Source organism: Carcharhinus amblyrhynchos, chromosome 8 (assembly GCF_965287045.1).
Source record: "Carcharhinus amblyrhynchos chromosome 8, sCarAmb.v2.hapA, whole genome shotgun sequence".
Classification (NCBI taxonomy): Eukaryota; Metazoa; Chordata; class Chondrichthyes; order Carcharhiniformes; family Carcharhinidae; genus Carcharhinus; species Carcharhinus amblyrhynchos.
In genome coordinates this window covers 29,079,285-29,106,765 of record NC_137331.1, presented here as the reverse complement: position 1 = coordinate 29,106,765, position 27,481 = coordinate 29,079,285, and the positions used below count along the sequence as shown (strand labels likewise).

The window sequence follows — 27,481 nt, the reverse complement described above, 5'->3', positions numbered from 1 at the left end:
AGATCCTGTCTCTCAAAATACCTTCCAACAACTTACCCACCACAGATGTGATGCTCACTGGCCTGTAGTTCCCAGGCTTTTCCCTGCAACCCTTCTTAAACAAAAGCACAACATTTGCCACCCTCCAATCTTTAGGCACCTCACCTGTGACTATCAATGATTCAAATATCTCTGCTAGGGGACTCGCAATTTCCTCCCTAGCCTCCCACAACTTCCTGGGATACATTTTATCAGGACCTCAGGATTTATCTACCTTGATGCAGTTTAAGACTTCCAACACCTCATTCTCTGTAATATGTGCACTCTTCAAGACATCACTATTTATTTCCCCAAGTTCCCAAACATCCATGCCTTTCTCAACAGTAAATACTGATGAGAAATATTCATTTAAGACCTCGCCCATCTCTTGTGGACCCGCACATAGATGATCTTGTTAATCCTTAAGAGGCCCTACTCTCTCCCTAGTTACTCTTTTGCCCTTTATGTATTTGTAGAAGCTCTTTGGATTCTCCTTTGCTTTATCTGCCAAAGCAATCTCGTGTCCCCTTTTTGTCTTCCTGCTTTCTTCCATCTTTTCCAGCTCCACAATCCTCTGAGATACCTGCACTCCTCTGATCCTGGCCCATTCCCGGTTTTAACAGCCTCACCATAGGTGGGCCCTGCCTTTAGTTGCTAAACATCTGCTCTCTATAGCTAGCCTTCCTCCTGAAGGCACTGTTTAAAACCTTCCTCTTTGACCAAGCTTTTTGTCACCTGGTGTAAAATCTCCTTCAGAGGTTGTTTTCAGACACCCTTGTGAAGCCAGTGGGACTTTTCAATCATATTAAAGGTGCTATTTAAATCAAAGTTGTTGTTGAGATATGGGTCTCTCAGGGTAGAGGAATTGGGAACTGAGCGAGTAATAAACCCCTGTCGGATAGTGAATATCTTCAGTTGCCGTCTATATAAATGATATTCCTGTTCACAGACAGTGTTCATAGGAAGTAAAACCTTTTGAATCATGGGTTAAAGGCACAGAATTTAGAGTCAGGGGAAGACTTCCTTTGTTTACAATTTCATTGCAAGGAGTAAACACTCTGCTTGTACACGCACTGAAGATGTTGCTATAAATAGCAAGCAGAGGAAATGGTCTCTCAATTTGAAAGGTCCTCTTGGCGTCAGCATGTGGTTCAAAGCCAACATGGACCAGGGCGACACAGAGCACGCATACTGGAGCTCATTCATCAGATAGTATACATACAGTGAGCCACAGGAGTGTCTTAACGCAGCAAGTTCCAAATGAAAAACATCTGTCTTGTGCACTGGTCTCTTTAGAATAAGGGCAGTATTTTATATTCCCCTCCCCCATTCTGAGTTTGGACCTGGGGAGAGGGTTTAATTGGATGGGTGGGGTGGGGTTGGGAGAGGAGGGGACCCTGTTACGTTCCCAATTCCATCCCAAGTAAGGCAGAGTCAAACAAGCTCGTTGGCAGCCTTCCCACCGGAGCACCAACTGAGGAATTTCAGGGACAGTAAAATCTGGGTTGAGGGCCTCTTCTGGCTGCCAATGCTTTGACTCAACAGTGACTGAGTCTCAATGCAGGGAGCACGGCCTGTGTGGATCACTCGAGATATCCCAGCAGGCCCCCATTTGAAGGCACTTTATGTATTTATTTATTTTTAGTGTCACAAGTAAACTTACATTAACACTGCAATGAAGTTACTGTGAAAATCGCATAGTTGCCACACCCCGGCGCCTGTTTGGGTTCACTGAGGGAGAATTTAGCACGGTCAATGCACTAACCAGCACTGCTTTCGGACTGTGGGAGGAAACCAGAGCACCCAGAGGAAATCCACGCAGACTCTGCACAGTCAGTGACCCAAGCCAGGAATCAAACCCGGCTCCCTGGCGCTGTGAGGCAGCAGTGTTAACCACTGTGCCACCGCATGTACCTGATGAGGGACCTGGCATCAGGGAGATAGAGGGAGCTGGCGAGTATTTGCTGAGAACCACCCTCTGCCCTTGCTGCTGACCTCCCTATAAACCCCTCCCGGTGATCCCCGCCCTGCCGTCCCCGACCCCGCCCTGCCGGCCCCGACCCCGCCGTCCCCGGCCCCGCCCTGCCGTCCCCGGCCCCGCCCTGCCGTCCCCGGCCCCGCCCTGCCGTCCCCGGCCCCGCCCTGCCGCCCCCGACCCCGCCCTCCCGACCCCGCCCTGCCGTCCCCGACCTCTGACCCACATTCCTGGGCCTCCAGCGGATGTTATTTCAGCACCAGCCTCTGATTGGCCATCAGTTCTCAGTGGACGAGACTTTCAGCCTCCAGCCCGACCCAAACCCCTTCAGTGACCTTTCCATGGCCTGACTGGCAGGAAATATCGACAGGACTTTCCTATAGGCGATGTTGGTCTCTCACTGGCCCTCCATTGGCAAACTGAGCCCTCGTCGTTCCTTAACGCTCCCTTTGCTTCTATTTCCCACTCAGAGGAGATCTTTTAGATGCAATGGCTGGAATTTACTGTCCTCCCTATGGTAAGTTTGGTGGTGTGGGGGTTGGGGTTTAAATGAGTGTTGCCTTCACACCACTCCCCAGTTTAAGTCCATATTGGGAAGGCTCTTGGGTAGCATTTGCACCCCACTGCCAGTTTAGACCCTGGGGTGGGGGTGGTAATCATGCCCACTTAAGGATTTCATGTTGCTTCTGCATTCACCCAGCTCGGGCGATGGCGGCTCCCTCATCAGGCCTGAAAAAATAAACCCTGTTGTGCTTACCTGCAGACTCCTGAGGGGATGGGGGGGATGGAGGAGGGAATTGTGCAATCCCAGGCACTTTGTGTCTCTTTGAGACACATGGCATCGGAAAATGGCGAGTCCAGCTGAGAACCACCCCTTTGCCCTTGCTGTCGACCCCTGTCCACCTGCCATTACTCTCCTGTTCTTGGGCCAAAGACCTCGGGTGGGTGTAGTACTGGCAACAGCCACCACTGCTAAGGTGGGGCTGTCAATCTCTGGGTACTTCATCCACCAGAAAGCCCACATTTGCCCTGTTAAAGTGTCCTTATGCTGCCTGATTTGATGGGCATTTCCAAAAAGAGGTAATATGGGGCTCTCCCAGCCACTGGGTGAAATCCCTTTTATCTGCTTGAAACACCATCCAATGTATTTTTGGAAGAAGATAATTTAATAAGCACCTATTCCATAAGTTCCTAATTATTTGACTGCTAGTATTTGGCAGTGCCAACCTTGGCCCTGATCGCAGTCTACAGTTGACTGGGCATGAAGCCAACTTGAGATTGGAGCCGTTGCCCTATTCATCCTCATTGACTGTCAAGGCCGCTGATCTTTCCTTTGGAAAACTGCGCTGGTGTGTTATAAGCATTTTTAAAGATATTCTCTAAAGCTGAATTATAACCAAGGCATTTGTTGAAATTCCAGAGCTTTTGATGTATAATGAATAGAAGCTGTTCAGTGTTCTAGAAGGAGCTATTTACGATTGGCAATCAGCTTGCATAACAAAAATACCACCTAAATTCAAATAAAAATATTATTTGTTACTGGTCTGCTCTACCTTCTTTTTATTCATTCGTGGGACATGAGTGGCACTGGCTGGCCAGCATTTATTGCCCATCCCTATTTGCCCGAGGGCAGTTGAGAGTCAACCACATTGTTGTGGATCTGGAATTACATGTAGGCCAGACAACGTAAGAGAGGCAGATTTCCTTCATCAAAGGACATTAGAATACCAGATGGGCTTTTCCAACAATTGACAATGAGCAAAGAACAAATAAAATTACAGCATAGGAACAAGTCTTTCAACCCTTCAATCCTGCATCAACCATACTGCCCAACTTAACTAAAACCCCCTACCCTTCCAGGGACCATATCTCTCTATCCCCAGCCTATTCATGTAGTTGTCAAAATGCTCCTTAAAAGTCACTACCGTATCCGCTTCCACTATCTCTCCTGGCAACGAGTTCCAGGCACACACTACTCTCTGTGTAAAAAATCCACCTGGTACGTCTCCTTTAAACCTTGCCCCTTGCACCTTAAACTTATGCCCCCTAGTAATTGATTCTCCCACCCTGGGAAAAACCTTCTGACTATCCACTCTGTCCATGCCCCTCATAATCTTGTAGGTTTCTGTCAGGTCTCCCCTCAACCTCCATCGCTCCAGTGAGAACAAACCAAGTTTCTCCAACCTCTCCTCGTAGCTAATGCCCTGAATACCAGGCAATATCTTGGTAAATTTTCTCTTCAAAGCCTCCACATCCTCCTGTTAGTGTGGCGACTAGAATTGAACGCTATATTCCAAGTGCGGCCTAACTAAGATAACAAATGGTTCATGGTCATCAGTTGATTTTTTTTATTGAATTCAAATTCCACCATCTGCCATGGCGGGATTCGAATCCAGATCTCCAGAACATTAGTGGAGTTTCTGGATTAATAGTCTCGCGATAATACCACGAAACCACCACCTTCCCTGAAGGCGTCAACATCTAACTATTTGGTTAATTGCATCTACATTTATTTTAATTGCCTGAAGATTGGTAAAAAATTGTTCAGGAGTGTCCTATAGATAAAACTTATTAATTGTTTGGCAAAATTCTCTCAACATTTTCAAATGGCATCTAATGCGAGGGACTGACTAGCCTTCTCTGCTGTTCTTAGTTTTCAGTTATTAGAGTCATAGAGGTTTACAGCTTGGAAACAGGCCCTTTGGCCCAACTTGTCCATGCTGCCTTTTTTTTAAGAACCCCTAAGCTAATCCCAATTGCCCACATTTGGCCCATATCCCTCTGTACCCACTATACCCATGTAACTATCTAAATACTTTTTAAAAGATAAAATTGTACTCGCCTCTACTACTACCTCTGGCAGCTTGTTCCAGACATTCACCACCCTCTGTGTGAAAAAGTTGCCCCTCTGGACACTTTTGTATCTCTCTCCTCTCACCTTAAATCTATGCCCTCTAGTTTTAGACTCCCCTAACTTTGGGAAAAGATCTACCTTGTCTATGCCCCTCATTATTTTCTAGACCTCTATAAGGTCACCCCTCAGCCTCCTAAGCAGAGAAAAAAGTCCCAGTTTATTCCGCCTGTCCTTATAACTCAATCCATCAATTCCCGGTAGCATCCTAGTAAATCTTTCCTGCACTCTTTCTAGTTTAATAATATCCTTTCTATAATAGGGTGACCAGAATTGCACACAGTAATCCAAGTGTGGCCTGACCAATGTCTTGTACAACTTCAACAAGACATCCCAACTTCTGTGTTCAGTGTTCTGACCGATGAAATCAAGCATGCCAAATGCCTCCTTCACCACTCACTCTACCTGTGACTTCACTTTCAAGGAGCTATGAACATGTACACCTGTGTCTCTTTGTTCTGCAACTCTTCCCAATGCTCTACCATTAACTGAGTAAGTCCTCCTTGGTTCAATCTACCAAAATAAATCACCTCACATTTGTCTAAATTAAACTCCATCTGCCATTCGTCAGCCCAGTAGCCCAACTGATTAAGATCCCATTGCAATTGGAGATAACCTTCTTCACTGTCCACTATGCCACCAATCTTGATGTCATCTGCAAGCTTACTAACCATGCCTCCTATATTCTCGTCCAAATCATTAATATAAACAACAAATAACAGTGGACCCAGCACTGATCCCTGAGACACGCCTCTGGTCACAGACCTCCAGTTTGAAAAACAACCCTCTACAACCACCCTCTGGCTTCTGTTAAGAAGCCAATTTTGTATCCATTTAGATACCTCACTCTGGATCCCATGAGATATAACTTTATGCAGCAACTTACCATGCGGTACCTTGTCAAAGGCCTTGCTAAAGTCCATGTAGACAACATCAACAGCACTGCCCTCATCTACCTTCTTGGTTACCCTTCAGAAAACTCAATTAAATTTGTGAGACATGATTTTCCACTCACAAAGCTGTGCTGACTGTCCGTAATCAGCCCTTGCATCTCTAAATGCCTGTAGATCCTGTCTCTTAAAATACCTTCCAACAATTTACCCACCATAGATGTGAGGCTCACTGGCCTGTAGTTCCCAGGCTTTTCCCTGCAGCTCTTTTTAAACAAAGGCACAACATTTGCCACCCTCCAATCTTCAAGCGCCTCACCTGTGACTATCAATGATTCAAATATCTCGGTTAAGGGACCCGCAATTTCCTTGATGCACTTTTAAGACTTGCAGCACCTCCTTCTCTGTAATATGTACACTCCTCAGGACATCATTATTTATTTCCCCAAGTTCCCTAACATCCATATTTTTCTCAACAGTAAATACTGGTAAGAAATATTCATTTAGGATCTCACCCATCTCTTGTGGATCCGCACATAGATGACCTTGTTGATCCTTAAGATCCCCTACTCTCTCCCTTGTTACCCTTTTGTATTTATGTATTTGTAGAAGCTCTTTGGATTCTCCTTTGCCTTATCTGCCAAAACAATTTTGTGTCCCCTTGTTGCCCTCCTGATTTCTCTCTTAACTCTACTCCTACACCCAGTATACTCTTCAAGAGATTCACTTGATCCCAAGGGAATCATTGAGGAGGAGTAACAAAAATAAAAGTTTTTTAAATTTAAGGAGAGTACGTGGGATGGGAGGGAGAGAATGAAAGTAGAATGGATTCTTATTTAAATGCTGCTTTGACACCATCCTCCTTCATCCTGAACACCGATATATCAAAGTAGATTGTCTGAAGTTACTTATGTGAGCTTACTGTGAAGTAAGTTTTCACACTCATTTGCAGCAAAACCTTTTCACTTTTTGTTTTAATAGCTTAAAGTGATGGAAGGAGTTATCAACAGCGCTACCAAGCAACACTTACTCAGCAATAACCTACTCAATGACACCCAGTTTGGGTTTACCAGGGTCACTAAGTTCCTGACCTCATTACAGCCTTGGTTCAAACGTAGACAAAAGAGCTGAATGTCAGAGAAGAGATGAGAGTGACCACATTTGACTGAGCACTGCTACCTCAGCGCAAGAGAACCAGGTTCGATTCCTGGCTTGGGTCACTGTCTGTGCGGAGTCTGCGTGTTCTCTCCCATGTCTGCGTGGGTTTCTTCTGGGTGCTCCGATTTCCTCCCACAGAAAAGATCATAGAATCCCTAGTGCAGAAGGACACCATTCGAGTTTGCACCAACCATTATCCCACCCAGCCCCTATTCCTGTAGCCCCACATATTTACCCTGCTGGTCTTCCTGACACTAAGGGGCAATTTACCATGGCCAATCAACCTTACCCGCACATCTTTGTAATGTGGGAGGAAATGGGAGCACCTGGAGGAAATCCACACAGACATGGGGAGAATGTGCAGACTCCACACAGACAGTGACCCAAGTTGTGCATCAAACCTGGGTCCCTGGTGCTGTGAGGCAGCAGTGCTAACCATTGTGCCACCGTGTCACCCTCATGTGCTCATTAGATGCATTGGCTATACTAAATTCTCCCTCAGTGTACCTGAACAGGTGCCGGAGTGTGGTGACTAGGGGATTTTCACAGTCACTTAATTGCAGTGTTAATGTAAGCCTACTTGTGACTAATAAATAAAACTCTAAACTGTCAATTTAGTAACCATGTGGAGATGTTGGCATTGGACTGGAGTGGGCACAGTAAGAACTCTCACAACAGCACGTTAAAGTCCAACAGGTTTCATTGGAATCACGAGCTTTCGGAGCGTTATTGACTCATGTGATGAAGGAGCAGCGCTCTGAAAGCTCATGATTCCGATTTAACCTGTTGCTCTGAGACTTCTTAAGTAGTCAATTTGGATCCAGGGGTCCTTCTTTATAAGTAATACCTAATTTACATTTCCTCACAGCTTTAATCCATGGGGTCCTTGTGCAAAGTTTATTGTTCTGTTTTAATTTTAGTGAAACTTGTGTGGCCAAACATGAAGAAGACTTTTCCATTGGTGGATTTTTAATTAACTCTTTTGATTATTTGGGAATTATCACTTTTTTTGTTTAAAAAGAGCAAAGTGGTTTGATAAGACCTGTATTAATGTAGTACCTTTCAAATCTAAACATTTCAAAGCTCCTTGGACAATGTATTGCTTTGAAATGTATGACTCTTGTTATGTAAGCAAACACTGCAGCTTTCTCCACCAGCAGTCCTGACGGAGAGATATGAGTGACTAATCACTCTGGGTTATTTTTAGTTGTATTTGCTGTGTTGAGCAGGACAAACTTCCTGCATCTCGTGCCATTCGAGTTTCAGACACGGCCTTCTCACTGTCTCATCACAAGTGCAAGATCGACAACAGTACAGCACTCCCTTAGCACCACACTGGCAGCCAAATCTGTGGAGTTGCTTGGATCCAGGACCTTTTGACCTAACAGCAAGAGTGCTGCTAACTGCGCCGTGGTTCTAAATGCTCCACAATATTTATGCAAAAACAGAAGAGTGTATTTTCTGTTCGGTGTCCTGAGTGACATTCGAGAATCAGGATGAAATCAGAACCGTTCTACGCAATGTGAATGCATGTCGTCGAGCCCAAGGGTGAAAGGAACTCTCGTGTAAAATGGGTGAGAACTCCGTTTTACTCTGTTGATGTAATGTTATAAAGTGTCTGGAACGAGCTGCCAGAGGTAGTAGTCGAGGTAGGTACAATTTTGTGTTTTAAAAAGTATTTTGACAGTTATGTGGTAAGATGGGTATAGAAGGACATGCGGTCAATTGGGATTAGCTTAGTGGTTAAAATAAGGATGGCACGGATAAGTTGGGTCAAAGGGCCTGTTTCCATGCTGTAAATCTCTATGACTCTATCACTACTTGTCAGGAAAGCAATGTTGGCATGACAGGTAAATGTTGCACAAATGATAATAGTACATGTAACACAAATGTTACTTTTTTCACCATTCTTCCATCTTTCTTGGGCTGTAGGTGGTCAGATGTCTTTTCATTTGTTTGACAGTGAATAGGAAAACGTGATTGGAACCAATGGGGTGGGATGTTCAGTGTTTGCTGTGTATCAATGGCACTGGTTGGGCTGCAGGCAACGTGGCCATTGCAATTCCTGGTGACATGGTTCCATTGATACAATCTGGGTGACCTTGCTCCTCCTGTTGGTTCAAGCTGTGCAGTTGTGATCCTGGGGCTGGCGTGAACTGTAGGACTTCCCCAGATCTGGGCAACTAAAACACATTTTCAGCAAGCCAGCGATTCTCGCATCTGGTGGTGATATGGCAGTCATTATGGAATTGGTTGGCTTCTGGGTTGGCATTTCTGACAGGTATCATGCAACTACATTGAAAGGGGGTATCCCTTACCCACTAGTGACTACCTTTTACACTTGTTTCCAGATCCAAATACATAAGAGTAGCTTGGAATGCTGCAGAATGAAACCACCGTGGCAACATGCTTGGGAATCCCGTAAATCCCTGCATAAACATCTTGTGGTTGCACCCCAGCCATATGCTGTTTGATTTGATTTGATTTGATTTATTATTGTTGAATGCAATAGTATGCAATGAAAAGTATTGTTTCTTGTGCACTATACAGAAAAAGTATACCGTACATAGAGAAGGATAAGCTTAGAATGTTGTATTAACCATAGCTAGGATATAGAAAAAGGTAAGCTTAGTGTGAGATAAGTCCATGTGAAAGTCTGATGGCAGCAGGGAAGAATCCGTTTTTGAGTTGGTTAGTATGTGTCCTCAGACTTTTGTATCTTTTCCCATGGAAGAGAGAATTTCCGGGGTGCGTGTGGTCCTTGATTCTGCTGGCTGCTTTTCCAAGGCAGCAAGAAGTGTAGACAGAGCCAATGGATGGGAGACTGGTTTGAGTGATGTACTGGGCCACAGTCACGACCCTTTGTAGTTTCTTGCGGTCTTAGACAGATCAGGAGCCATACCAAGCTGTGAGTAGAAGCTCTTGCAAGTGATAAATACACGTGCTATTCTAGGAGGCCCTGGACTGCCATGTCTGTGTGCAGTCAATGACTCTGTACCTGAGGCCAGACCTAGATCACCTGCCTACTCTGACTGCCATTGTCACGAGCAAAGTTTCTAAAATTGTCAGCTCTGACAGATATTTCATCTACTTCATACATCAGTGGGCTGCTATCTGTCCTGGTTGTGTCTGTGACCTGGCCCAAGTACCTCGAGTCTCCTGAACCATTCTGGGGAATCTCAGTCTCTAGCTGGACACCCCAAGTGTGTGGGTAGTGAGTGATATTTCTGTCCTATTCCTCTCGCGGGAGTGCAGCTTATATATTGATGCTAGTGATGATCAACTAGTCCCTGATCTGAGATCCAATCTAAGGCAGCGATTAGCAGCTCCTGTCCTGATATGATGGATCGAATGTAAATGTAAATCAAATCTCAAAACTGAAAGAAACTTCCCAAATGTGGCAAGTGCGATGTTGAAGGTTTACATAGCGCCTGGACAAGTGACAATCAAGTGTTCACTCTGTGTCTGTGAGTAAGTGAACAGGCATCATTGTTATTTGTTGAGTCTAGCTTAGTCAGAGACATAAATGTATTGGCTCGCCCCATGGTTGGCACACATTGAGGGTGACAAGGGAGTTCTGGCCTCTGCGTGACACAGTAGGCTGTGGTTCTGTCCATCCATCCGTCACGTGGATGCCACTATTTGGCAAAGGGCAGGGGATTTGTCCCACTGCCCTGGCCAACATTTATCACGGAAACAGAAGAGATTAACTGGCCATTTATCTCACTGCTATTTATGGCACCTTACTAAGTCCAATTTAGTTTATGGGACAATGTAAGGTGTGAGGTAATTCCAAGTTCTTCTTTATTAAATGCCTGTATTGATTTTTATTAATCTTGAGAGTGCTGTGCACTTTCCAAAATTTGGATTTAATTCTGCTTTAAACTCTGTGTTCAGTGTGCAGGTGTAATTTGTGAAGCTTTGCATTGTTCTTGGCTATGTTAGCAGGTGCTTTGGGAGAATCCTTGAGTTTTATCTATGCTTATCTGTTGATTCCTATTTGGCTGCTTTGCTAATCTGTTTCCATTTCTTAAGGGCAATAAATGCTGGTCTCACCAGTGACGCCCACATCCCATGAATGAGCAACTACTAGTGGCATAAATCAGTCAATGGTTTGATTTATTATTGTCACATGTATTAGTATACAATGAAAAGCATTGTTTCTTGCGCGCTACACAGACAAAGCAAACCATATATAGCGAAGGAAAGGAGAGAATGCAGAATGCAGTCTAACAGTCGTAGCGAAGGTGTGGAGAAAGATCAACTTAATGCGAGGTAGGTCCATTCAAGAGTCTAATGGCAGCAGGAAAGAAGTTGTTCTTGAGTGGGTTGGTACATGACCTCAGACTTTTGAATCTTTTTCCTGACGGAAGAAGGTGGAAGAGAGTGTGTCCAGAGTGGGTAGGGTTCTTAATTATGCTGGCTGCTTTTCTGAGGCGGCAGGAATAGTAGACAGAGTCAGTAGGTGGGAGGCTGGTTTGAGTGATGGACTGGGCTTTGTTCATGACCCTTTGTAGTTTCTTGCATCTTGGATAGAGCATGGGAAGCAGGACAGATTGTTGGCGATCTGGACATCTAAAAACTTGAAGCTCTTGACCATTTCTACTTCATCCCCATTGATGAAGACAGGGGCATGTTCTCCTTTATGCTTCCTGAACTCAATGACTATCTCCTTTGTTTTGTTGACATTGAGGGAGGGATTGTTGGCACCGCACCAGTGGACCCTTCACGGCTCTCTCAGGAAATGGAGGGCTAAATTGGGCGGCATGGTGGTACAGTGGTTAGCGCAGCTGCCTCACAGGGTTCAATTCCTGCCTCGGGTTTGTGTGAAGTTTGCACGTTCTGCTTATGTCCGAGTGCTCCGGTTTCCTCCCACATTCCAAAGCTAAAGTAAAGTTAAAGTTTATTTATTCGTCACAAGTAAGGCTTACATTAACACTGCAATGAAGTTACTGTGAAATTCCCCTAGTTGCTACACTCCAGTGCCTGTTTTGGGTCAATACACCTAACAGTACGTCTTTCAGAATGTGGGAGGAAACTGGGGCAGCTGGAGGAAACCCATGCAGACATGGGGAGAATGTGCAAATTCCGCACAGACAGTGACCCAAGCTGGGAATCGAACCTGAGTCCCTGACACTTTGAGACAGCAGTGCTAACCACTGTGCCACGGGTTAGGTGGATTGGCCATGATAATTTGTCCATTAGTGTCAGGGGGACTAGCTTGGGTAAATGCATAGGGTTATGGGGATAGGGCATGTGTGGTCAGTACATACTTGATGGGCCGAATGGGCTCCTTCTGCACTGTAGGATTCTATGATTGTATGAGATGTGATTCACGGTCAGTCCTTGTCAGTTGCTGCCAACTCAATGTGTAGTTGAGTCCCTGTAACCTGTCCTTAGCAATATTCAGTTTCACTGGACGCTTTAAATATTGTCCATTTCAATTTGTCCACGCTGTTATCTGCTTTTCCAGCCTTCACGTTTGTCTCTTCAGAACTGCTGGAAGGGGGGAACCCAGCGGCTGCAGAGTTGATTAGCGACAGGCCGCACCATGTTTAGCAGCACTCTGCAGGCAGTAGAGTTTGAACATTTGTCACTCAAGTGGATAGGGCCATGAAGAAGGCTTATAGTGTGTTTGTGTTTATTAACAGGGGGTTTGAGGTTAAGAGTTGTGGGGTTATGCTGCAAATGTACAGGAACTTGGTGAGACCACATTTGGAATATTGTGTGCAATTCTGGTCACCTCACTATAAGAAGAATGTCAAAGCATTAGAGAGAGTGCAGATGAGATTTACCAGGATGCTGCCTGGTTTGGAGGGTAGGCCTTATGAGGAAAGGTTGAGGGAGCTGGGGCTTTTCTCTTTAGAGCGCAAGAGGATGAGAGGGGACTTGATAAAGTTTATAAGATGATGAGGGGGATAGATAGAGGGGACATTCAGAGACTATTTCCTTGGGTGGATGTAGCTGTTACTAGGGGGCATAACTTTAAGGTTCATGGTGGGAGATATAGGAGGGATGTCTTGAGGTAGATTCTTTACTCGGAGAGCGGTTGGGGTGTGGCATGCACTGCTTGCTGTGATAGTGGAGTCGGACACGTAAGGAACTTTCAAGCAGTTATTGGATAGGCACATGGAGCACACCAGAATGATAGGGAATGGGATAGCTTGATCTTGGGTTCGGACATAGCTCGGCACAACATCAAGGGCTGAAGGGTCTGTAGTGTGCTGTACTGTTCTATGTTCTATTTTGAGATCACAGTGGGAACGCGCACACTCTGAAAACAGAATGAAAATATTCCACTTCAGCTTATAGGTGCAGGGAATGTGTTTAGGCCTCCGCAGGAGTGTGGGAGTGGGAGGGTTGGGTGGTGGCAGGGATGGGGGTGGGGAATGGGATGGTTAGCTGGCTCCAAGACTATATACCTCAGGGTAGAAGTTCAGAGTCCAATTAACTCTCTGCAATCTGACTAAGGCTGCCAACATATCAGTCAAGGCATTACTGGAGCAGTGATGTTCTGGCCACACGATCGAGACGTCGGATCACATGTCTTTTACAAATGTTGCTGCGGTTATGATACTAAAATTGGGTGCCCTGGAGTTCTGTGCTGGCAGAAGGAAGCAGTGGCCTAGTGGCGATAATCCAGAGACCCCTCTGGGTACCCGGGTTCAAATCCTATCCCAGCAGATGGTGAAATTTGAATTTTAGTAGATATCTAGAATTAAAATTCTAATGATGACCATGAAGCCATTGTCAATTGTCTTAAAAGCCCATCTAAAATCTGTGATTTTTACCTGGTCTGGTCTACTCCAGATCCACAACAATGTGATTAGCAGTAGATGCCCTAGCAAGCCATTCACTTGGGGATGGGTAATAAATGCTGGCCCTGCCCATATCCTGAGAATTAATTTTCAAGAAACTGCTTTGTGACTAACTTGAAACTCCAAAAGACCGCCTAGGAGCAGGGGAAGAGAGGAAAACTGAGGAATCCTTTTTTTTCAGATAATGTCACGACTTTTTACCCAATCTATCCTCCCAGTTCAGACATTCCCAATTTCAGAAGCTTCCCACTGGGAAATTTTTGCCCATTTTTAGAGTGTTTGGAGCCTTACACCAGTGCCTTAGACCAATGACAGCCAGAACTGTAGTATTTCGGGCCCTGTGTAAAGATTGACCAGTCAAGCTGGATTGCGGGTAGAACTCGGAAAGGTAGGCCAGCCACTGGGAGTAGTGATTTTTTTCCCCAATCATTTCCAGACATCACAGTCAGTCGATATCCCATGTGGAGGGATGATTATGGACAAATTATAGGAAGATGATGAGTTCTGTGCGCTGAAAGATTGGTGGGGTAAGTGCAGGTATCTCAGTGAGATGTCAGCTTTGTGTAGAGTTAACCTCGCTCCACCATATTTGAAACTGTGTCCCCAAATGAAGAGATGGCTTTTGGTGATCCATATGGATGGCAGATCTGACCCTGAATCTGTGGAAGAAGTAAGAGAGGAAATGCTTTATTATTAGAGCCCCCGCTTTGCCAGAGTGCCAACAATTGACAGCCATTCCAGTCTCCTTCTGTTGTCCGCAAGGAATTTCAGTACATGAAATGGTGGGCGCTGGGTAAGATTGACTGATGGATGCAGGAACGCGGTAGCCATTTTGTATGGGGTCCGATACCTGTAATATTCTGAGGGAGCTTGACAGGCTGAATGCTGAGAGGATGTTTCCCCCCTTGTGAGGGAATCGAGAACCAGGGATCGGATTCAGAATAAGTTGTCTTCTGTTTAAGACGGAGGTGAGGAAGAATTTTTTTCTCTGAGGGCCTTGAATCTTTGGAATTCTCTCCCCCAGGTCATGGTGGAGGCTGGGTGATTGATATATTTAAGGCTGAATTTGATAGATTTATGGTTGACAGGACAGTCATTGATTATGGGGTGGGGTCAGACAGGAAAATGGACATAAGGCCACAAATTTGATTATTCATGATCTTATTGAATGGCGGAGCAGGCTCACCGAGGGGCTGAATGGCCTCGTCCTCCCCTTTTTCTAGTGTTCTTCCAGCTGATGGGCCCTCAGTTTACCATTTCATCTGGGGGGGTTGCATCTCCGATGGGCACTGTATATATTCATAAGATCACCTCATTGCTCACCAAGCTGGAATGCCTGCCTGCCTCCCCGCAGCCTGCTCTGCCACACACCATGGCTGGAATTCTCTGGCCATTCACACTGGCGGGATTTTCTAGCCCAGCCCCCTTCCGTGGATTCCCTGATGGTGGGGTTGTGTGTGTGGGGGGGGTGACGTGACTCCAATAGGAATTTCCATTGACAGTGGCAGGATCAGGATCAGTGCTTGGCTCGCAGTTTCCCTCTGCCAATAAAACCACCACAGGGAGGTCGGAAAATCTGGCCCCCACATCTCAAATCCAATTTAATAATAAAACCTGAGGAAAGATGTGAGCAAATCCACATTTTGAAATGCACACAAACCCAATTACATTAACAATGGCAGTTACTATGTTTATGACTGCGTTGCTTGTGTGGTTGGGTTGATTGGAAAATCTTCAGAATTGGCAGGGTAGCAAAGAAACACGCCAGTAAATTCACAAAAATAACACTTGTGCCAATTATGATTTCTCATTTTCCAGTGAAACTTTCTTCTTGTGTTCACATCACTCGCTGTAGCCTGGCAGAAACGGTGGATGCGTGATGTGAGCCATGCTTTGACACACGGAATATGCACAAGTAATTTGCCTTTCATATTCTGGTGTGTTCGGGATTTGTGCGAAAGTTGCTATGAATTTATTATAGCCTTTTTGTTGTTGTCTCCTTGGTTCTGACGTTAGCAAAAACACTTTTCCTATTACACTGGTGCTATGTGTAAAGATGGTACAATGTGGAGAGTTAAATTGCATTCCCGGGTTAACCCTATGGATTCTTGAAGTTTTTGGAAGCCGTGAGAAGTTTTCTTTTGTCGGGGGGTAGGGTAAATAAAGCAAGCATGAAACACGTTCACTGACTGGGAAGAATGCCACACTTCCAGTTCTGGTTTCTGCTGAATTCACCATACTGTGTTCCTCAGCAGCAACCCTCCAACCCCCAGCTCTTCAATCCTGTCACTGCCCCCCCCACCTCCCAAAACAATTAATTATATCTCCTCTCTTCTCCCAAGGATTATAATAACCCCTGGAGTATTGAATTACAATTGTTACTGTCCCATTAAATTCCCATTATAACTCACTGTAACTCTGGAGAGGAATTCATCGGACACCTGGGTAATCCTTCTGTAACTAGTGGCTGCGTTAAGACATCATCTGTTTCCACTGCTCGTAACTCTTAGAATAGGTCTCTGGTCTGACACCAGAAACTTATAGCTCGAGGGGTACCACTTTGCACCAAACATGGCTGACTAGGACACTCTCCCGCTCTTACCACCAGCCATTGGCAGGATTGGAAGGAATCTGAAGGTTGGCACTGTTTGACCACATTATGAATGCACCTTCCTTGGTCATCGAGTTTCGGGCTGGGACTTGAACCCAGAGCTTCTGGCTCAGAGGCAGGGATGTTACTATGCCACAGAAACTGGGGAAATGGCACGCATAATAGTTTCACTTGGGGATTGCCAGGATCCTATGAGAGCCTCTGCAAAACTTTGGGGGCTTGAATGTTTAGCCACCTCCGTTCTGATGATATTTTTCCTTATGTTTGGACAGCACAAACCTATTAGCGGTGGTATACCTGAGGTGGCTCTTTATAAAATGCAAGTGCTTATTTCCACTAACATGCCGGTGTGTGTATTTAATGGGGCTTTGAACCTTGAGAAAGTATTGCGTTGAAGTTAGAAATTGTATTCAGTTCCTTGCTCATTTGGTTATTACATGAGGGAGAAAAATATGAGCCAGAGCCGGCAAGGAGACATTTTGAAACATCACTCCCTTTCGCCTCTGGACCAAGTGCAACAATTCTTAATGGCTCAGATTTTTCAGAAGGTGAGGCTGATGGTACTGGGTGTTATTTAAGCCGGAATGATACGTCAGCTTTTGTTGAGGGGCAGTTGCCCTACTCCATTGCCAGCTTCTGCAAAAATGGCATCTCAATGTCTGTCTCACTGTTGAACTGCATCGGATGATGTGAAATTGCTCTCTTGGCATGACAGAAAGAAACTAATCTCGCCACAGAAAGTTATATCTTATCCAATTCCGTGTAAGCACCCTTTCAACTCCATGGTAAGTGTTAACAACTGCCAAGCAACCTCATTGGCCCTGAAAATTAACAAATGTGGAGTCTCATTCCGTTAATTCATAGAATCGTAGAATCCCTACAGTGCAGAAACAAGCCATTCAGCGAGTCTGCATCAACAACAATCCCACCCAGACCCTATCCCCATAACCCCAAATATTTATCCTGCCAATCCCCCTGACACTAAGGGGCAATTTAGCATGGCCAGTCCACACACCTTTGGACTGTGGGAGGAAACTGGGGCGCCTGGAGGAAACCCACGGAGACATGGGGAGAACATGCAGACTCCAGACAGACAGTGACCCAAGCTGGGAATTGAACCTGGGTCCCTGACGCTGTGAGGCTAACCACAGAGGAATGTCACATGTGAACATGTTGCGTCACCAGCTTTTCCAGCTCTGGATGTTTCTGCCATTGAAAGGGACAAATTCAAAAGTTTTGAGTTTGGCCTCTCGGGACCTTTGACTGCATATCTATCACGGAATGCAAATCTAACTTGGAAAAGGTTCATTTTCTTTTTGAATGCCTAGTACAAAGGGTTAACAGGTGGGATATGCTAATATATGACAAAGATGAGGATGACGTCAGTCAGAAATATTTTTTTTCATGCATTGCTGGCTGGCCAGCATTTATTGCCCATCCCTAGTTACCCAAGGACAGTTCAGAATCAACCACATTGCTGTGGCTCTGGAGTCACATGTAGACCAGACCCGCTAAGGATGGCAGATTTCCTTTCCTAAAGGACATTAGTGAACCATTAGTGAATGATTTTATGGTCATCGGTAGATTCTTAATTCCAGATATTTTTTATTGCATTCAAATTCCATCATCTGCTGTGGCGGGATTTGAACCTGAGTCCCCGGAACATTAGCTGAGCAGTGTTAAGACAATCTCTCTCACACTCTCTTGAGAGTGTGGCTGCAGTCATGCCTAGGAGCAATGTGCCTACACTAATTTATTTATCCATTAATAAACAAGTGTTAAGCAGAAATCAGAGCACATCTACAGTCTGTCTAAGAACCAAGTCCCACACTGAGACAGAAGGGCCATCTCGGAACTGACAGGAATACTTTAGGGCTTTTGCTCTTGATGGATAAGGATTCAGAAAGGTACATCCGGGTTCAGGCAACACGATTTTCCACATATGAGATCAAAAGTATCTTTTAAAAACCTTCCCAACATCTCGCTCATATTTTACATCCTTAGAAACATTCTGTGGCTAGTTATGTGATTCAGTTATTCAACCCACAGGTATTTTATGGAAAGGCAAAAAGATTCTCCATTAAGTTGGGGGTTGAAGAACTTTGTTACTTCTCATGAATTGATAAAATGAGTTCCATTTATGGTGGCTGATTCTCATTTCCATTTTAAACCAAGATAGTGGTGGGACCATATTGAATAAGTAAACTGGAGTGCCGGGGATTAGAAAGAATAACTATTAGCAGCATGTGTTAGAAAGAGGTAAATCAGTACAAGGAAGTCTTGTAGGGGGCCTTGAGGATGTGCAACCCTGAGGCCTGGACAGTATGGGGTTGACATCTTCAAAGGTGGAAAACAAACTCCAGAAAAGATTTGATTTGATTTAGTATTGTCATATGTATTGGTATACAGTGAAAAGTATTGTTTCTTGTGCGTTATACAGGCAAAGCATACAGTACGTAGAGAAGGAAAGGATAGAGTGCAGAATGTAGTGTCAGAAAGATCAACTTAATGCAAGGAAGTCCGTTCAAAAGTCTGGCAGCAGGGAAGAAACTGTTCATGAGTCGGTTGGTGCGTAATCTCAGATCTTTGCATCTTTTTCCTGATGAGAGAAGGTGGAAGAGAGAACATTCAGGGTGTGTGGGGTCCTTAATTATGCTGGTTGCTTCTCCGAGACAGTGAGAAGTGTGGACAGAGTCAATGGTTGGGAGGCTGGTTTGAGTGATTGATTGGGCTTTGTTCTCAACCCTTTGTAATTTCTTGTGGTTTTGTGCAGAGCAGGAGCCATACCAAGCTGTGATACAACCAGAAAGAATGCTTTTTATGATACATCTGTAAAAGTTGGTGAGAGTCATAGCTGATATGCCAAATTTCCTCAGTCTTCTGAAAAAATAGAGGCATGGTGGGCTATCTTAACTATAGTGTCGGCATAGGGGGTACCTGCACAGGTTGTTAGTGATATGAACACCTAAAATCTTGACGCTTTCAACCATTTCTACTTCGTCCCCATTGATGTAGACAGGGGCATGAAAAGGAGCAAAAACTCAAGATTCCTGGTATCTAACAAGATTAAGAACAGGAATAGGTCATAGAGTGCCTCAATCCTGCTGCTGTGAATCATAGAACCCTGACAGTGCAAAAGGAGGCCATTCAGCCCATCAAGCCTGCACCAACTCTCTAACAACAATCCCACCCAGCCCCTAACCCTGTATTCCCACTTATCTACCCCGCTAATCCCCCTAATCGGCACATCATAAGGGGCAATTTAGCATGGCCAATCCACCTGACCTGCACACCTTGGGACAAAAGCGGGCAATTTAGCATGGCCAATCCACCTGACCTGCACACTTTGGGACAAAAGCGGGCAATTTAGCATGGCCAATCCACCTGACCTGCGCACCTTGGGACAAAAATGAGCAATTTAGTATGGCCAATCCACCTGACCTGCACACTTTGGGACAAAAGCGGGCAATTTAGCATGGCCAATCCACCTGACCTGCGCACCTTGGGACAAAAATGAGCAATTTAGCATGGCCAATCCACCTGACTTGCACACCTTGGGACAAAAATGAGCAATTTAGTATGGCCAATCCACCTGACCTGCACACTTTGGGACAAAAGCGGGCAATTTAGCATGGCCAATCCACCTGACCTGCGCACCTTGGGACAAAAATGAGCAATTTAGCATGGCCAATCCACCTGACTTGCACACCTTGGGACAAAAATGAGCAATTTAGCATGGCCAATCCACCTAAACTGTGCATCTTAGTGAGAGAAAGCCGGAGCACCCAGAGGAAAACCACGCAGACGCATGGAGAATGTGCAAACTCCACACAGACAGTCACCCAAGGCCGGAATTGAACCCAGGTCCCTCGCACTGAGAGGCAGCATTGCACCTATTGACGCCAGATTTTGACTGACGGGGTCAATAAAGACCAAAGAGAAAACAGAAATCTTCTTATTTGTAGCCCCCGTGTAAGGAGTTAGCATGGACATGACTGGTCTTATGGGGTCCAGTACTAAACTGGGTGGTGTCTAGATACCAGAGTTTGCCTCTCTCTTGTAGTATATAAACCTGACTTTAGTTTGATCCAGGCCTGAAAAACAACAACAATGCTCCTTCACTTGAAAGAAGCCCTTGAGTTGAACTGTCACAATCGTTCCCCCTCTGCCTTGGGAGGAGGGGGAATGAAAATGTTGGGTAGATGAGATCTCATCCTCCTTGTTATAACTTCTCAGTGTGCGGAACACAGTTGAAACTGGAGAATTACAGCAATCTGCCGCCCACAAATGATTGACTAGGTAGTGAAAGGTTAGGCACTCAATGAGAAAGATACAAGGTAGAGGTGCGTTCTGCTCTTCTCTCACTTTGTAAACTGTAACCCATAAATGCTGCCACACTGAATTGTTGTCTTTAGTGATATAATGCAGTGTTGCCGTTTCCATGGTCACCATTATCCAGCTTCTTCAAAGAATTACTTACCACAGACTCCTGGAAGCGTGAAAAATGTCATGATAACAAATTATATGTTCTGAATAGGTCCTCACAAATTGAGACAATGATAAGGTAATGGGCCAGAGTTTGCTGTCAAAATAACAGCCAGACTAATGGCATTCTCTGTTATTTATCAGTTAATACTGCAGCAACAACGCGCTGGAGATGTGTGGTTAAGCAGAGCTATCCAAAAGTTTCTGTCTGACTTGTACCAAAAAGTTGGGATCTGGCCGTTCGCTCCTCCCTTGTGTTAGGAACTTGCTTTTGTGATGATACTGTGCTTTTGGTATCTCTTATGCTTCTGTAGAATGTTTTAAGGTTCAGTTTTTTTCTACAGCCAGTCGGTATGTCTGGAAGAAATGCAGCTGAGATGTGGAGAAGGCAGGATAATAACTCATTTTAGCCCATGTGGTGTTTATTTAGCAGAAGGCTAATTCACTCTTGTTTGTAAATAGAGAGGACCTCTGGGGTTTTTTTGATTAAAGTAGTAGGAGGTGAATTTAGGCATACAGGGTCATATTTCCATTTTATTTGTTCATGGGATATGAGTGTTGCTGGCTGGGCCAGCGTTTATTGCCCATCCCTGAGAAGTAATTAAGAATCAACCACATTGCTGTGGAGCTGGATTTACATGTAGCCAGACCAGGTAAGGACGGCAGATTTCTTTCCCTAAAGGACATTAGTGAACTAGGTGCATTTTTACAACAATCAACAATGATTTCAAGGACATTAGATATTTTAATTCCAAATTTTTATTGAATTCAAATTTCACCAACTGCCTTGGTGGGATTCGAACCAGGTTTCCCAGAGCATTGCCCTGGGTCTCTGGATTACTTGTCCAGCAACAAGATGACTATCAGTGCCTCCTCTAAAATTTTGATCATGAGATTGATGGAAGGTGCTTGTTTTGTAGCAGAGAGAAGCAGCTTTCTGGGGTTAGTTACTGCCTGTTCTTTCTCTGAACCAAGATACTCTCTGCAAGCCTGTCTTTTTTGTGATGGCTTCATGGCTCTAAACCGATTTAAAGCAAGTATGCCTGGGTTTGCTAACTATATTGAAAGTGGGTTTAAATCTTTGGGAAGACTGTTGCTTACTTGCATCTGAATTAGTGATAAGTGAGAAATTAGGGTTTTTTCATGTTTAAGGATTTTTCATTTGTTAAAAGTTAAACTGTTTTATTGTGTGAGAGTTATATTTAACTGTGTTATGAATATAACTTGTTTGATAAAAGATCCCGAATTTGTCAGTAGGATTACTCCTGGAGTGATGTATCCTTTCCTCACATTTATGCCAAACAATAAAAGAATAGTTGGGGTCTAGTCTACAATATACTTGCAATATATCGTGGGATTTGGTCCAGGATCCTAATGCTTTATTTGTCCATTAGTTGCCTTTGCTACAGAAAGTTAATTTCAGGAACCTCTCAGGTATTGAAAATTTCATGTGACATTCTCAGTTTCAGAAGATTTAAAAATGGTCAACTTTTACATTCTTTTTTGTTCTTTTTGGCTTTTCTATTCCCTTTCTCTGTCAATCCATTTTTTTCCTTCTCACTCTTTAATTCTTCTTCTCTTTCCTCTCATGAACTCTACCCCCCCCCGAACTCTCTCCACCCCCCCTTGAACTCTTCCCCCCCCCGAACTCTCTCTCCGCGCCCCCCCCCGAACTCTCTCCACCCCCCCTTGAACTCTTCCCCCCCCCGAACTCTCTCTCCGCGCCCCCCCCCGAACTCTCTCCACCCCCCCTTGAACTCTTCCCCCCCCCCCCGAACTCTCTCTCCGCGCCCCCCCCCGAACTCTCTCCACCCCCCCTTGAACTCTTCCCCCCCCCCCCCGAACTCTCTCTCCACGCCCCCCCCCCCCCGAACTCTCTCCACCCCCCCTTGAACTCTCCCCCCCCCCCCCCCGCCTCCGCCCCCCCCCCCCCCCCCCCCCCCCCCGGAACTGTCCCTTCTTGACTTTGTTTTCCCCTTGAACTCACTCACTGGGTGGGATTTCCTGGTCATGTCTGCACCGAGACCACAAATTCTGTCGAGATCAACCAACCTTTCAATGTTCCTGCTAAATTTTCTGTCCTGCCGGTGATGTTCCCCACTCTCTCTCACACACACACATACAAGGTGGGCGGGACTGGAAAATTTATCCGACTGTTTGTTTTTCCCAATCTTTAAATCTCATTGGTTCACTCAGACCCCAGCTTACCCTCCCAGCTGGGACCAGCTCACACCTTCAGCAACTTAGCGGACAATAATATCTTGAGTTGGAGTGCACAGGGGACACATCTATCCAACGGCAAGTGATGGCGGATGCAATTTAAAACAAAACCTTCCCCATTCATTTTGATCCTTGTGCCTCACACGCATGTGCACTCTCACTTACACTCTCACTTACACTCTCACTTACACTCTCACTTACACTCTCACTTACACTCTCACTTACACTCTCACTTACACTGTCACACTCACTCACACACTCACTGTCACTCACACACAGACTCACACACACACACACAGACACACATATAAAAACATTCACACACACACTCACACTCACATACACACATACTCACTCGCTCACTCACACTTTCACACACGCTCGCTCACGCTCACGCTCGCTCACGCTCACGCTCGCTCACACACAGACTCACTCACACACAGACTCACTCACACACAGACTCACTCACACACACACACACATATATAAAAACATTCACACACACACTCACACACACACGTACTCACTCACACTTTCACACACACTAACTCATACACACACTCAGTCACACACACGCTCACACACTCTCACACACACACACGCGCACACACACACACATACATTCATTCACACAGACATTCTCACTCATACTCATTCACACACACGCTCTCATGCTCACACACACGCTCTCATGCTCACACACACGCTCTCATGCTCACACACACGCTCTCATGCTCACACACACGCTCTCATGCTCACACACACGCTCTCATGCTCACACACACGCTCTCATGCTCACACACACGCTCTCATGCTCACACACACGCTCTCATGCTCACACACACGCTCTCATGCTCACACACACGCTCTCATGCTCACACTCACGCTCTCATGCTCACACTCACGCTCACACACACGCTCTCACGCACACACACACACTCTCATACTCTCACACACGCTCTCATACTCTCACACTCATGCACACACACACACTCTCATGCTCACACATACACACTCTCATGCTCACACATACACACTCTCATGCTCACACACACACACTCTCATGCTCACACACACACACTCTCATGCTCACACACACACACACTCTCATGCTCACACACACACACACTCTCATGCTCACACACACACACACTCTCATGCTCACACACACACACACTCTCATGCTCACACACACACACACTCTCATGCTCACACACACACACACTCTCATGCTCACACACACACACACTCTCATGCTCACACACACACACACACTCTCATGCTCACACACACACACACACTCTCATGCTCACACACACACACACTCTCATGCTCACACACACACACACTCTCATGCTCACACACACACACACTCTCATGCTCACACACACACACACTCTCATGCTCACACACACACACACTCTCATGCTCACACACACTCTCATGCTCACACACACACACACTCTCATGCTCACACACACACACACTCTCATGCTCACACACACACACACACTCTCATGCTCACACACACACACACACTCTCATGCTCACACACACACACACTCTCATGCTCACACACACACACACTCTCATGCTCACACACACACACACTCAGACGCACATTCACACATACACCCACTCTCATGCACACTCTCTCACACGCACACGCACACAGTCACTCACACACACAGAGTTTTGCACTTGAGGAATAAACTGTAGTTCTGGTGAAATTTTGAGGGGGTGTAATATTAACCCTTCAGTGCAGTGAGGACAGGTTTCTGCGTGCTGATACACAACACCATTCCTGTCAGTATCAATCCATTTGATGGGAGTTATTAATGAGGTGCTAATTGAAGATGTTTCACTTTGCAGGTTATTGGTGCTTCGCAGTGTGAGGGTGAGCCATTCTGAGACTGTCGGAGACGTGCCGTGAATTTTGGTTGAGCGAGTGAGTATAGTGTTCTGCTTTCTGTCAAATGGGATGTGTAGTGGTGATGAAATATTACTGTGTGAGCTTGCGAGCGTGTTGAATGCTGTAGTCCGATACTGAACATTGTGAGAGGTGTTTCTAGCCGAAAGCAATACTATTTTCTGGTCTATTTTTTGCTTTTTCCATTTTCAAGTGATCAAATTTGTATATATATAATTTTTACAGGATATATCTGACATTTATGGTGCATTCCTCCTGTGTTTCTGCTTTGCAGACGGATTATTTTCAATGGAACGTTTTGTTGACATTGACAAGATTAAGCTTTGAATACGGTTGCTTAGCAACATTTAAGATATGCCAGCGCGTAATGCTTGTTTTTTTTTCTTAATTGCACAGAGTGATTTTTCGGAAAATGAGGGATGGTAACACTCATAATTTCCAATCCACGCCCAACTTTTCTTGCCATGTCTGAGGGCACTGACTGGTGTAGAATTCCCCGGGTACTGGCTGCCCCTCAGAGTACCAGGGCAGAATGCTAATGTTGACTTGAGTCCCATGGGCTGGAGTTTTGTGCGGGGGGTGGGGGGGTGGTTTGTGACCCCCATATTGGCCGCTTTTACAGGTCCCGACTCCATTTTGTTTCACTGTGTGGCACCCAATGTGATTTTGATGAGCAGGCCAATCAGTGACCAGGGAGTGGGTTTGCCAACCCAGAAGGGGCAGAGGGTTCTACTCCTAAGTCTAATGAAAGGATTTGGGAAATCCTTTAGCAATGACCGAGGATGGGCCAGATCCAATGAGCAGTGGTGGGCAGAGTGGGTCGTACTCCGATGGCAATTTTTTTTCATATGTTTTTTAGAAAAATGGCTGACTGGATTGGAGTGCAATCGAAATCTCTGGTATAAAGAGGCGGCACAGTGGTTAGCACTACTGCCTCACAGCGCCAGGGAACCAGGTTTGATTCCTGGCTTGGGTCACTGTCTGTGCAGAGTCTGCACATTAAAAACATAAGAACATAAGAACATAAGAAATAGGAGCAGGAGTAGGCCATCTAGCCCTTCGAGCCTGCCCCGCCATTCAATAAGATCATGGCTGATCTGTTGTGGCTCAGTTCCACTTTCCCGCCCTCTCCCCATAACCCTTAATCCCCTCTCTTATCAAGAACCCATCAACCCGCTTCTTAAAAATATTTAGCGAGGCAGCCTCCACCACTTCAACGGGCAGAGAATTCCAGAGATTCACCACCCTTTGAGTGAAGAAGTTCCTCCTCAACTCCGTTCTAAACCGCCTCCCCTTTATCTTGAGGCTGTGCCCCCTAGTCCTACTGTCTTTTTTGAGCGGGAAGAGTCTCTCCACCTCTATCCTATCCATCCCATTCATCATCTTATACGTCTCAATGAGATCTCCCCTCATTCTTCTAAACTCTAACGAGTACAAGCCTAGTTTATTCAGCCTCTCCTCATAGCTCAATCCCCTCAACTCCGGTATCAGCCTAGTAAACCTCCTCTGCACTCCCTCCAGGGCCAAAATATCCTTGCGCAGGTGCGGCGCCCAAAACTGCACACAGTACTCCAGCTGCGGCCTCACCAATGCCCTATACAGCTGCAGCAAGACCTCCCTACTTTTATATTCAATCCCCCTCGCTATGAAGGCCAGCATCCCATTTGCCTTCCTGACCACCTGCTGCACCTGCAAGCTGGGTTTTTGCGACTCATGCACAAGGACCCCGAGGTCCCTCTGCACCGTCGCCTGCTGCAGTTTTTCGCCACGTAAGTAATAGTCCTTCCTACCATTCTTCCTACCAAAGTGGACCACCTCACACTTGCCAACATTAAATTCCATTAGCCATTTCCTGGCCCATTCGCCCAGCCTATCTAGATCCTTCTGCAGACTCTCCACACCCTCCGCACAATTTGCCTTTCCCCCAATCTTGGTGTCATCAGCAAATTTCGACACCCTGCACTCGGTTCCCTCCTCCAGATCATCTATATAAATGGTAAATAGCTGAGGCCCCAGCACCGACCCCTGGGGCACCCCACTAGTCACCAACCGCCAATCCGAATAGCACCCATTGACCCCCACTCTCTGCCTCCTATTTGACAACCAATCCTCTATCCACGCTAACACCCTACCCCCAACTCCATGTCCCCTGACCTTCTGCAATAACCTCTTGTGAGGTACCTTGTCAAACGCCTTCTGAAAATCCAGAAAGACCACATCCACCGGCTCTCCTCTATCCACTGCCCTAGACACATCCTCATAGAACTCCAGTAAATTTGTCAGACACGACTTCCCTTTAATGAAACCGTGTTGCGTCCGCCCTATCAAGCAATTCCCTTCAAGATGCCTCGCAATTTCCTCCTTAATGACGGATTCTAACATTTTACCTACCACAGACGTTAAACTAACCGGCCTATAATTCCCCGCCTTTTGCCTGGCACCCTTCTTAAACAACGGCGTAACAT

General features: G+C 45.6%; 1 protein-coding gene across 4 annotated transcripts in view; it reads left to right on the top strand.

The window, feature by feature from the left end:
* The window catches only part of LOC145346490 (neurocalcin-delta), a 268,140-nt gene that overhangs the window by 121,181 nt on the left and 119,478 nt on the right, over positions 1-27,481 (top strand). For all 4 annotated transcript variants that reach the window (XM_080193816.1, XM_080193813.1, XM_080193815.1 and 1 more), the window contains one exon: positions 24,959-25,034. The gene's annotated coding sequence lies outside the window, so the exon portion shown is untranslated. The remainder of the gene's footprint in view (positions 1-24,958; positions 25,035-27,481) is intronic.